Genomic DNA, 13,876 nt, shown 5'->3' on the forward strand with positions numbered 1-13,876 from the left:
TTGGTTGAATTGGTTTTTAAGATGATGTTATAGCGCTTAATAGACATAACATTTTTTTAAATAATACAATAAACTACAACTTAATCCTTTTCGTTGCGTCTCTATGTAGATGAAGATGTTGATGTCTATATAGTGAGGATGATGTTCTGTGAAGCGATAAATAAATGAAAAAAAAAATCTGATTCTTATTCTTACATTTGTTTTGACGGTTCAATGATTATCAATTTTTCTTTATGATCCACACAAACATCAAGCCGAGAATCATCATTTTTATGAAATATTTTTTTTTATGTTATGTTTCATAGAATCCACAAGTGTCTGAAATTGACTTGAATTCATGAGAAAGAAATCGCTTAAAAGAAGACAGAAAATTGAAAGAAAATTATATTTATAGTTTAAAAAAATTGAGATTGAAAGACGGCGGCATGAGCGATAAATGGCGTCAAGATTCACACGCCAGAAAATGTCCATTAAAAAAATGTATTATTGATTGCTTGGGATGCAGTCGGGTCGATGGTTTTTTAGATCTAGTTTTGCAGAGTCTGTTGGAGATGTTTTGGAACTGGAAATTTAGGACGGGATGAGAATATTGGTCAGATTGTCTTGTGACTGTAGTTTTGACAGTTTATGGTCAATCTGGAGCTTTAAGCCTTAACTTTTGAGTGTCGACTGTCAAAAATTGATGGAAATATTGTAATTTTAGTTCAAATCTAGGTCGTTGTCTCTAATCAGCTCCTCAAATTAGACTAGACACCAAAATCAATCCATAAACTGCGCTGCAACTCCTTCATCTACCAAAAAACCTAAAATTCCATACCTTGATGCCCTCCAGGCCAACAAAAAGATCCCACATCATCTTCTACCGCCACTTTTTTTTGTTATCAATCCATCAGTAAGAGACAAATACAAAGCACATACACAAAACTCCAATAATATCCGTCCGATCAATCATCATCACATACAATAAATTTTATTTACTTGCAACAGAGAATAAAAGTAAGATCAATGATCAGTCACGCAAATAAAAAGAAAAAATTATATTTCAATATATATAAAATAATTTCTACCCTCAAGCATGTCCAGGCATAAAAAAAAGTAAACGTTACGCAATATAAAATTCATATTTTTTTTTGCATTTTAATGAGAATTACATGAAGTTTTTATATGGTGTAGCTGTTAAGGTATATTGATTAGCATGGGAAAGAAAGGTAAATAAAAAAGTGTAGTTTTTTGTGAGGGTTGAGCTGTGCGATGTTGAATTTTTAGGGGGAGTATAAGCATAAACTACCGTTTTATGCTAAATAGAGTGGAATTACTGATAAATTTGTTTGCATAATGGCTTTGGACTGAATTACAATTTTAATTAAAAACATGAATTTATGGGAATTGGGAATTATTTAGCGGGTTTTTGGAAACTTGAGGCAATGACTCAATATTTCAATATTTTTTGAGAATTTTGAGTCAATCTTGCAGCTATGACTTGAATACTGTGTGAATTATAGAGTCTTAACTTAAAATTGAGTCAATTTAGAAGCGTTTAGGGAAATTTGAAGCAAAAACTCAAAATTTAGTCAATTTTGAAGCAAAAACTTAAAGACTTGAGTCAATTATGCAGCAATGACTTGATTAACGTGTAAATCTTACAGCAATAACTCAGATTTAAGTCAATTTTGAAGCGGCAATTCAAATTTCAAGCGAAAACATAAAATTGAATCATTTTAGAAGCAAAGTCTTCAATTTGAATCAAATTTGAAGCAACAACTTAAAATTGACTCAACTAAAATCACCAACATTGTAAACTCCATCACATAATGCAACAAAATATCACTTAACCTTGAAATTCTCACACACTTATCATCAACGTCTCCATATTCTCAACATTTTTCAATATTCCAAATACATCCTACCGAATTTAACCTTCGATCAAGTGTGGTCTGAACAATTTATGGATATATCTCACAAATGAACGATTTCTTATGTCAATGACGCTATCAAATTCCAAAAACAGCAAGAAGAAATTCTCTTCTTTTTTACGAATCCTTTCCTTATGGGTTCTATCTCATCTCACCATATATAAAATAAATAAGTTAATGATAAGCATGTCAAACGCATTTACTCCGCGAGAACCAAAAAAAAAAGAGAAATGTAAAGTAACTACTGGGATTGAATAATGAAAAATAAGACGGACGAGATAAAGAAAAAGGAAAGGTGAAGAAATGCTTTTTTGGACCACCGACATGATTCTCATTTCCATTTTCTGATTTTTTTTTCTCTTTATTTCTTCATCCTTTCATTCAATTTCTTGATATTCATTCATGAATTGTATCACGATATGGTATGCTACCTACATACTTTTTAACCGACTTGAATATCCATTTAGATGGTGTAATATCATACTCATTTCAATTTAACAACTTGTTGATTGAACCTTTCATTGTTCATCATCGTCTTCATGATGCGTTACTGTATTCGAAGCGGTAGCAAGTGGATGAATGTAATTTGTGATGGAATAGGGTATTCAATTGTTTGGGATTTGAAAGGGTTATGAACGGTTTTGAAATTATATTATGTAGCAGTGACTGTAATAAAGTGGTCTATTTAAGGTGTGAGAATGGAAAATATACGCAGACACGTAATGTACTACCTAACCACACCATGTATCAACCTCTCCTTCTGGTGGTGATGACCGTCAATTTAAGCAACATTGTGAGGCAGATTTAAACAAGACTCTGGTTAATACAGGTTGAGTTGGCCGTAAGTAAAGCGTAATTCTTAAGCTACAGCTAAGAAACCAAATGAAAGTGTCGGTCTAGAACTAACAACGACGACCAAGTTCAAACATAAAATGACTTAACAATTTGAAGCTAAACAACTGGATTCTTTGGATCCTTGCAGGACCGCGAGCATTATCAGAATTGATGCTTGAGCTTTAGCACTACAAGTGCAATATCACAGCAATTCGGAGGACGGTCTACTTTGTCAACAAGTTTTTGAATGTCAAAGGTACACAACATGAGCGACACAAGAAGGCTCAGCCAAGAAGCTCCATCACTCGGACAATAGTCTCAAGCAGCAGAGTTGAAAGGACGAGTTTTTGGAAGGTTGCGATCTAAAAAAGATACTTTTTTTTTAGTCCAATGAATTTAAATGGCGCCGACTTAAAACAGATACTCGATTAAGTAGGAATCCCTAAAAAATCTCAAAACATCTTGATTAACTGACATAAACAAATGAGCTCTCATCCCAAAGACGGGTTTAAAAAAAAATATATTGAAAGAAATTTAAACAAAAAAATTTCATTTCCGATAAGAAAGTGTTTCAGTTGCTTCTGACTCAATCATTTACTCGCCTTTTGTATAAAATTAATTGGATTCTGATAGGAAAATTGTTTATTTGATACCTTTTATGCTTCTTCTCTTTATTTTCTGTCGATCTTCCTTTCCTACCTTTCTTCTATAGCCCGTAGATGAGGAAGAATTGATTGGTAACAATTACATGACATCGAAAAACGAACGAGACATGAAAATAAATTATAGGCCTCGCTTAAAAAGTATCTATTTTTTGTGTTTGATGTCAAATTACAAAAATTTTCCCATTTTTTTGCTGCTCCGTCCTTTCCGAAAATGCCGAAAAAATTGACACATCCATACATGATATCGGATATTGGTTTTAGATGTCTCATAGCTGATAGAAAATTGTAACAAATCCATTTTCGTTTTTTTTTGACGATGACGGGACACAGGATAAAGGATGCAATTATTTTATTTTCTTTCTCTTTTAGCATCACGCAATTTTATCTTAAGGGAAGTGCCGAAATATCTGTAATTTGAAGCGCAATTTTCTTTATCAACAAAATTTGTGGGATTTTTGATCTTAAATGAAAGCTTTTTGTGATGTTTTTTTGTAATGGATTTTGAAGGTTTGTGGGAATTAACACTTGAAATGGATAATTATGAGGAAGTAAGGAAGTGAGTTTGTAAATTTACAAGGTATGGAGCGTTTTAGAAGCATTAGTTTCAAATGACTCAAATTTATAGCTTTTAAAATTGTAAAAATTGCCTGAATTCGTGTCAAATTAGCACCAATTGAACCACCTAAGTGACCATTAAGTCACCATCAAATAAGGGCGTTATGTCGGCCAGTTTCAAGCCATTTGACTACAAATCTGAGATTTTTCGCAACTTGCTTCATTAAATTAGACTTAAAATGACTAAAAATTCGTCTTTAAAGCCTTAATGTGGACAATTATGGACAATACCATAATTTAATGCCTAAATCCTCAAATTCCCATCCAAAACCAATATCCCATAACTCAAAACTTAATCCAAAACCAATTAAAAACCATCACACGACAAATACTATCAAAAATGTTATTAATTTAAATTTTTTATCATCCACTTGCGTGCCGAATAAGCTTTTCTCATTTTAATTACAAGCAAAAATCATTGATTATCTAAATTTGTTCGTGAGCATTAACGACTTAAGTCTAAATGATAATATTGCCATGCACTGCATGCTGTATTCCGTGATGATGTTTAATTACAATTTGTATGACTTTATCACAATCTTATTTTGTGCACGGAGTAAGGTGAAGCTCATCCAATTACAATATAAAGTGTTTTTTCATGAACAGCGAAAGTTAAGATGAAGTTGTGGCTTTTTGAGGTTGGTGGATGTTAGCTAGGGATGGTAATGGGGATTAAGAACTGAAAATTTAGTAATTTTTTTGATATTTTTACATATTCTGACATGAATCGTGCAATTTATGGCTTAATTTTGGCAGAAATATTCAAAATATTCAAAATTCTCATCTCAGCCACAAGTAACTACCTTAAAATTCACCTCAAAGGCTTCCATACCCTGATATTAACACATCAGAAGAATTCACAGCTACCGGCTCAGCAAAAGCTATAATCGCACTATAATCATATCCATTCATTATGCTTAATGAATAAATTAAGACCTTATTCAATACAAAATTCGATTGTGTATCGACAACAATATTTTTTTTGCATTTAAATCGATATCAATAAATTTTACGGTCACTTAGTTCACGTTATTTACCTTAATATGCATATACAAACTGCATCGAGCTCTCAATACATTACAGGAATGGAATTTCGTTAGTGTAAATGAAAGAAAATACAAAAAATTGATAATCATTAAACTTTATTTATGAGCTGCTTAATTCGAGAACTATTTAATGAAAATTTTTACAGTGTTAGATTTAATTTATGCTAGATTCGATACATAATTTATGCTGTTGTGTCTATAAATTATAGCTGAGGTGGAGGCTGGGATGGCATTTTTGCTTAAATGTGAAAGATGCTGGATTTATTGCTAATTTTTTAAATCAAGATTAATTATGGTGTGAAATTTTGAGGTGGAGTAAGGAATTTTAGAGGGAAAATTGCTGGTTTCAGGTTGCAATTTCTATTTAAGTAAAGTTTTTGGCTTGATGAAGCTTAGGTATTGGCAGAAATTTACGTCAAGAAATAGAAGTAGCCACAACTCGACAGTATTCGACTTCAAAATTTACTAATATTAAATTGACTCTTATAAATCCTAATTAACATTTATTTCTAATTTTTTGGGGAATGTAAAGGGTTGTGACGCGCAATACAGGTGTAAAACGCCCTTCAGCCTATCTTACCCAAGTACCTAATTCCATCTCCCCGTGGTGTATTTTTGGCTAATTTTTATAATATTTTGGATTATATAACTCAAGATTTTTCGCGACTTCAGGAGACTCAATAGGAACAAATCAACAATAGGCTATCAAAAATAGGCAGCTTCTGTTTGGTATTAATGAAAGAAGCAAAGCTGAGTCTCTATATGTCTATGTCGCAGTCTTCTTCATTTGTGTCACTCGAGAAACATGACAAATTCTCTAAAGAGTATCATTCAGCTCCAAAATTGGATTTCAACCCATCTAGCTTCCCTGCATGAGTTGCTTCCTCATCAGGACACCAAATTCCTTAAAATTCCAATTCTATTTACATTTCTCATCCTCATTATTAACTCCTCATTGTCTCCAATAAAATATTATTACCGAATAAATTCCGTCATCCTTACCATCCCCAAACAATTCAAAAAAAGTAAAATTTTTATCTGTTCATCCGTCATGATCAAGTCTTTGAATAATAATCGAATAATCCTCACCTGAAAAAAAAGGAAGAAGTTTAATGAAATGGAAAAGAAGCACTTGAAAGTTTCATTAAAACACGATAAATTTATTTTTCACATGAAAACGAAGCGTAAAATATGAAAACAAATAATCGATTTTTCAATTCCTTTTATGTTTTACTTAAATTCCTTGTTTTTATAAAGGAATCCCGAAGCTGATTCAATCGGATGATAAAAGAAAAATCGATATTGTGAAAGGAAGCTGATGCAGCAGCACAGTCAGTACATTTATTTTCATTTAATGAAGTCACAGAGTTCATATCAATTTGTATTCGTCGATGTATATTTTATCATCAAGCACATTCCTTTTTATAACCACCTCACTTTACGTTAGCCTTTACTTAGGATGTTATTTTCAGTTTTTATTTTTCCTTTAGAGCTGGAATATTGAGGTGAAATGTGGATGATGAGGTGCATTTTGGGGGAATTTGAGGCTCGTCTTTGGTAATACTTTCTGAATTTAGGATCATTAGGATTGGACCAGCTTATATCTTATCAGAAAAGGACCCTACTCACCCAAATGACCGTACTCATGGATTTGATCAATTTTGGAAGCATCCTCAAGGGTATACTAAATTTTGGAAGCATACTTATTGCCATACTCAGTTTTGTAAGCATATTAATGAGCATGCTCATGTTCAGTTCTGACAATTTGACCATGTAGATGTATTTCCAGTTCTAAAGACAACAAATCACATCCCGACGACATAAGTCGTTGTTAAAACTAGCCATTTAGCCATTAGCACTTGATATTGTCAATTAACAAAGGGCAGCCTGCGATAGAGCCAGTTTTAGACGTCATCTGAGGGAGCCAATAGATCTCAGCTGATCTGTACGACCAGCAAAGTAAGTAAGTAAGTAACTAGCGATTTAGACCAAATTCTTATTAATCTGATCACCAAATGCTTCTCCTACCACCAACCCCAATACCCCACCATACTCATTCCTTCTTTCACTCGATTCAAAATCAAACGATTGAATCAAAATGAAGAAGAAAAGAAGAACAAAAATTCTCTTCTGTTGTTTAAAGAGAAAAGCAAGGCGAACAACAATAAATCCTTAAAAGGAATTATGCCGACGCCGCAGTTTATTCATTGTTGTATGCCCTTATGTACATACATACATCTTTATCAACAAAATGCCTTTAAACGAAAGCGAGAGTTCAGAACAACGAAAAAAATGGGAAAAAAATTCACACCAAAATAAAAAGTGAATTTTTTGTAGTTTGAGTGCCTTTTTAGTGGAGTAAATAACACACGAAATTGTTTGATTTGGTCAAATTTAGGGGGATTCATTGGTTGGGAATGTCTAAAGATTTGGGAATTGTTAAGTTTTATCAAAATTTGGAGATTTTTGCTGGATTCTTATTTGAAGTTGCATCAATTACTGTCAAAAATCATGCATTTTAGTCCGCAAACTGCACAACATAAGGAATTGGGCCCATTTTCACAGTGAGAAATGAGACTTGATGCAGGGTACAACTAGGGATTAATAGAAATTAAAGAGTCATTCTAGAATTAAAGCTTGGTTCATTTGTTGGATGTAATATTGCTGTTTTGGCACTAAATCTCCAAAAATACGACCCGAAGCCCAGCATGACTCTGGTTTTATGTCAGATTCGATGAATTCTGGCCTCAAGCCTGAGTCAAGTCGGCTTGGAGTCAGATTTTGCTCCATTTTTAACCCATGTGCCTTCTGGAGCTATAATCAGTAAATGGTCGTTCATAGCTATTCGTTCATAGTCAATGAAGAAGCTTGGAATGCTACATCTATTTAAAATCCCATTTTACAATGAACATCACTTATGAACGACCCCCATTAAAAACATTATAATATGAAAAATTGGTTCTCTTAAACAAGCATAAAATTCACTTTACACAAATACAAATTTACACAATAGTGCGCGGATATTATCCCAAAATAATAATAATAAAAAAAGATGCGGTCAAAGAAAAACAAACATATTTCATGTTAAATGGACGATATCAAAGGAAAGATAACTGCCTAGTTGAACAATGGATGGAAATTTCTCATCTTTTTTCTCTTTGCCCAAAAAAAAAAAACTTTGTTTGTAAAGCTATTAAACAATAAACCAAAAATGTGGTTAGAGAAAAAAATTCATTGATAAAGTCAAATTCCATCCTGAAAATAAGAAGGAATTCTCAAAATGTTAAGTGGACAATCCAATAAAAATGGGAATACAAATGGCAAATGAAAGGAACAATTTTTATGTGAATTTAATTCAATTTATTTGTAAAATAAAGGAGTTAATAGGGACTTTTTTTTTGAATATGCCGAAAGGTGTGAAAGGTACGGGCACTTAAAATGAGACAATTTTCTACATTTAATCGCATAATCAATGAGACAATGTGTCTATTGAGTTGGAAGTAGGTGATTTTAGAAGATTACGACAAGTGCTGGTTCCATTGATCGGTGAATTTTTATTGTATTTGATCACTTTTATGCTTTTATGACTATGCCGACCTCGTTAACTCATTGACAAAATGATCTCATTCAGGATTATGTGAATCAGGTGCATGAATGAAGTAAATGGGTTGATATTAATGAGATACTTCAGAAGACTTGAAGACTAGAAGACTAGAAGACTAGAAGACTAGAAGACTAGAAGACTAGAAGACTAGAAGACTAGAAGACTAGAAGACTAGAAGACTAGAAGACTAGAAGACTAGAAGACTAGAAGACTAGAAGACTAGAAGACTAGAAGACCAAATACCGAAGACCGAGGACCGAAGACCGAAGACCGAAGACCGAAGACCGTTGGTCAGGAGACTAGAAGACTACAACTTTATGGACATGAAACCAGAAGCCAAAGATAGATTACTTTAGATTAAAAAATCCAATCAACTTTGCATATTCAAGTAATTTGCATCGCCATTTGATACATTGTAATCCAAATTACTATAATAATCTACCCTCATTGTTTAACATAATGTGGGCTAATCTCAATCCAACAGATACAAAAATAAAAATCCAATCCACCTTAACATGAAATGCATACCAGCAGCAAATATAAGCATCATGTTCATGGCCTTTATCATCCATAATTGATCATTTATTACTTGACGATTAATTTCATCCATGTGAAGCATATTATTGAGCACAATGTTCATCCAATTTATTATCCCGACTACTGATCTCATTTGTATTGTGTCTTAAAGTAAACCTTAACTCAGTTTACACGATACTTTTTTCGGGATGATATCGAATAAATATCGTTGTTTTTTGCGAGTAAATCTGCTGCTTTAAGGCGCAACATTTCAGGTAGCCAATTTACTTTTGCTCTTTTGTTCAATAATGAATATGGCGATAGGAAAACCTGCAATTTCGATTTGAAGTGCGCGTTTGTGTAGCAATAAAGAAATTTTTTTTTTGGGAGACTATAAATAAGTGAATATGAAGGAAATGTGTGTAGAACTAAGTGTGCAAGTTGTAGAGGCATTGTTAGATGGTTGGAATTTCGGTGTGTTATGGAAGGTTTGAGAGATTTGACTGGTATATCCACAATAGTTCAGCTATACAGCAGTGAGTTGTACAGTGTTAATGCAGCTAGCAAACCTAGGAACCAGTTCTGATTAATATTTAGGGCTGTGTGCTTTGAATCCCATTAAATATCTGATTCTGAAGTCTAAAATCAATCCAAAAAAGTCGAGAGCATTGAGCGAATCCTTGGGAAATCGAGAACACAATTCTTAATGATTGAGAGTTCAAAACTCATGCAGGAATCAAACTCATGTCCTTATGAATTAACAACGTAGATATCTGGTCTCTTGATCAATCACCCGACCACAGAGGCCTTGCTCTCGCTAGACAGGCTCTATTCAAATTTCATGTATCCCAAACTGCCCATCCTAAATACACTCAAAAATACACTCAAACAGCCAAAATTAGACAAACCGAACTTCAAAATCAGATCAATTGTACAAGATAATTCCATATGCCGATCAAAAGAGCACACACCCAAAATCATAATTACAATTTTGGCGCTTCCAATTATGTGGATATTAAGCCAAAATAGATGGGAGATTAACGTGATCAAAGTAGAGCTTAGCATAAAATATGATGCCTACCTAAATTGATAAGAACTCATCTGTGAATGTAATATCGCAATTATAATTCTATCCATTTCTTCAAATTTTTTTTTATAGATGGTAAAGGAAGGAACATGCAATAATATTTAGGTTGTAGATGTCCGAGTATGGAAAAAAAGAGGAACAGAAAGATTCAGGCGGCACATTAAACGACGTCGGCAAATGTTTTTTGATATGATTGCAGTGAGTTTATTACCCACAATATGAATGAATACTTTTAGGCCATCTAAACGCACAGTCGTTCGTGTGCCTTCATTCCATTAATTAAATTTTTATTTTCACACACAAAATTCCTTTTTCTTACCAAAATCTTCCTGTTGAGGATAGAGAAGCTAATGTACATCACATTAATGATCTAACAACAACAACAACAAAAATGTTAAAATTTATAAATGCTCAATTTCATCCTTCGAGGCATGTTTGTCATTAATGTCTCAAATCATTTGAACGTGGATGTATTAATATGCATGTAGATACATTAACATTTGCGATCGAGTAGTTGGCTCTCTCGGCTGCTTTGTTTCGATTAGCACGGTGATTTGTGCAATGGTGTAATTGCAGATGAAAATGTGAAGTATCAGTAGAGGCACAACATTGTGTGAATTAGAAGTTGGATGGCTAGGTGGTTCTTAGGTTGATTGTTGACATTATGAGTCTATGCACTTGAATTTGGTGATTTTCCTGTTTAAATTATTTAGTCAATGTTTAACTTTCTAAGATTATTGAGTCAAGGATTCAATTTCTTAAGTCAATGCGTTTAATTTTCAAATTGAAGAGTTAAATGTTTTCTTCCCTAGCTTCTTAATTTGATCGTTTAATGTCTTAGCTTCTGATATTTAGGTTTCAATACTTAACTCTCAAGTCAACAACTTATTGGCTCAAGTAAACATCTAACTATCTCAAATCAACGCTCCACTTTCTTAAAACAACTTAAAACAACTATTTTAAACCAATTCTTCATTTGTTTAAGTCAATGCTTCATTAGTTTAAGTCAATGCATCACTAATTCTATTCATTTCTTCATTTTCAGCTCAATACATCAATTTCTGAAAACAATGCTTTACAATATTAAGTCAACGACTCATTGATTCAAGTGAATGTTTCACACTTCAGATCAACACTTTACTTTTTTAAAATCAATGCTTTGCTTTTTCCAGATTCTTATGACAGTGCTTCTCAGTTTCTTAATTCAGCTCTTCATTTCCTCAGGTTTGAAATCAACGCTTCACTTTATCAACCGTCAAGTTAATGCTTCATTTTCTCATCATCGAAAGTCAACGCTTCACTTTCTCAGCATTTCAGTAAACGCTTGATTTACTCAGTTTTCAAGCTCACATATCTCAGCTTTGCTAAAAATTTTTAATTTCTCTGTTTCTTTAAGTTAGAATTCCAACCTCCTTATTTATAATTCCTGAGTAACCATAGAGCATCAAATTCATTCCATCATCTAGCCATCCAATTAACTACCTATCTTCATAACAAACTACATTGTCGTAAAAAATTTTGATTCTCTTTACTTAAAAAATATTTACCATGTAATTAAATCACACGTACTTTTCTGTTAAATTTTTAACTGAACCATAAATTATCCTTAATTATCCCCCAACAGAATTTACTTTTTTTATTTCTTTGGACACACACAAAAAATGTTTATAGAAATAATTTTCTGTAGATTTTATATTTTTTTTTTTTGCATTACACACGACGTGTGGCCAGAACTAAAAAAGGAAGATAAGAATTCAATTCCAGAAATTATATTTTTTTAAGAATGGCAAGAACAATAATGAATAGCACCATTAGGGGCTAAATGATTGTCTTTATCAATGGATATTCGATCAATAAATTGCTATATTGATAAATGGATGACATGATCTGCATGATTGAGATACTGCACATCCACCCCCGTTGTGCATAAACACGAGACAATAATAAGACCATATTCCATGCATCCCCGGGAGGGAGTGAGGACACAAAAGGACGTAAAATAATTCTAGTCTAGAAAACAATAGTCAATGTTTACATTTACTTCATCGTCATCATGAGGGTATTTTGTGGTCAATACAGACCTCACAGGTAAATCTATTCAAATATTGTGCATGCATGAATTCAATAATGTAAAAGAAATGAGATCATTTAACAGAAATTTTAAAAATATTTTGACATCTCATTTTCTGAGGAAATTTCCATTATTTTCATTTTTATGCTGAAAGAATTGGACATAAAGCGTATTATTTTAATTGTAATAATTGTTTGTGGGGCTTGTGCATTATTTGCTATAGATATTTACATTGACATTAGACAGATGGTCGAGGAATCGATAGAAATTTATGGTGAAATGTTGGAATTAATTGTGTTAAGGACATATGAAAAGAAGGCATGTGAGGTCGAGGATGAGGCCTTTTAATTCCTTGATTTGGATTTTAAAGATGTTGGAAATTTAATGCACGTGCAAAATCCATGGACCATTAGAATTGATTTGGTGATTTATTAAGCATCAAGCTCCTAAACTGGGTTAATAAGCTATAAATATATTTTAAATAAAATTAAAAACTGCAAAAAAAATCAAAAAATTCAATTTTTTCAAATAAAAATAATAAAAAATTGCAAAAAACTAACAACTGTTTCCGCCCGGTCTCGAACCGGGGACCTCGAGTGTGTTAGACTCGCGTGATAACCCCTACACTACGGAAACTTTCGTTGCTTCCAATTGAGCTACAACTTCTCATAATTGGATATTTTCTTTTTGGCAAAATGCTCTATTTATTTTTAGATTGTGAGCGTAATTTCTTCTCATTTGACTTTCTTTTCTCTTAAAAATACCTAGACAACAACTTGTTGAATTATACATTTTGTCTACGAAAGCGAAAAGAGGGAACAGAGGAGCATGATAAGCATAATAAGAAAACATGAATTTAATGAGATTAAATTTCTGAGACTTTTACACACATGTTATGCTCAAATTACTCTCAAAATATAGTCTGCATACTTTTTAATGTCATAAATCTGAGAGTAAATTATAAGTTGTGCGTAAGGTTTTCAAGGTTATGGGGAATATAAAGGTAAACGCTGATATGTCACAAGATTCTCAAAATTCTATGTTATGCTGTAATTTAACTGATTGCTTGTTTTGCTTTGCTGGCCGTGCAGATCAATTGTGATCTATGGCGTCCCTTGGTTTGCGTCTGAAGCTGGTTCTATCGCTAGAAACCGCTTGATGATCGCAATTTTTTTGATTTAAAGGAAATCAATGTCATTCTCATCTACAGTTCTAAAATATAGTCCAATTCTAACATAGAATTGTCTAATTCCCTAATATAAAAATGAATGAAATTTCCATGAACTATAACATTAAGTTACTCCAATCATTTCACAATTTTTGACACAGAACTTTGCCCATCTGGCTGCTTTCGCACTTATCAACAACAAAAAAATTATTTTATATTCCTTAATCATAAAGTCATCAAAAAATAAATATTTTTGCTCAAGTTATCAGTTGAAAATCTCCATAAATATTAAAATAGAATTTATTCTAGATTACAAACAGTCATGCTCAAACTTTTTTACGTTTTGGCTCACAACCT

The 13,876-nt window shown here is 32.7% G+C and overlaps 1 non-coding gene across 1 annotated transcript; it reads right to left on the bottom strand.

The window, feature by feature from the left end:
• Positions 1-12,914: 12,914 nt before the first annotated feature.
• On the bottom strand, positions 12,915-12,987 carry TRNAV-AAC (transfer RNA valine (anticodon AAC)). The gene has a single exon. It is a non-coding gene; the product is annotated as a tRNA-Val (tRNA).
• Between the last annotated feature and the right edge of the window lie 889 nt (positions 12,988-13,876).

This window comes from Chironomus tepperi, unplaced genomic scaffold (assembly GCF_022539635.2).
Source record: "Chironomus tepperi strain 1889 unplaced genomic scaffold, CSIRO-AGI_Ctep_v1 contig_359, whole genome shotgun sequence".
Lineage (NCBI taxonomy): Eukaryota > Metazoa > Arthropoda > Insecta > Diptera > Chironomidae > Chironomus > Chironomus tepperi.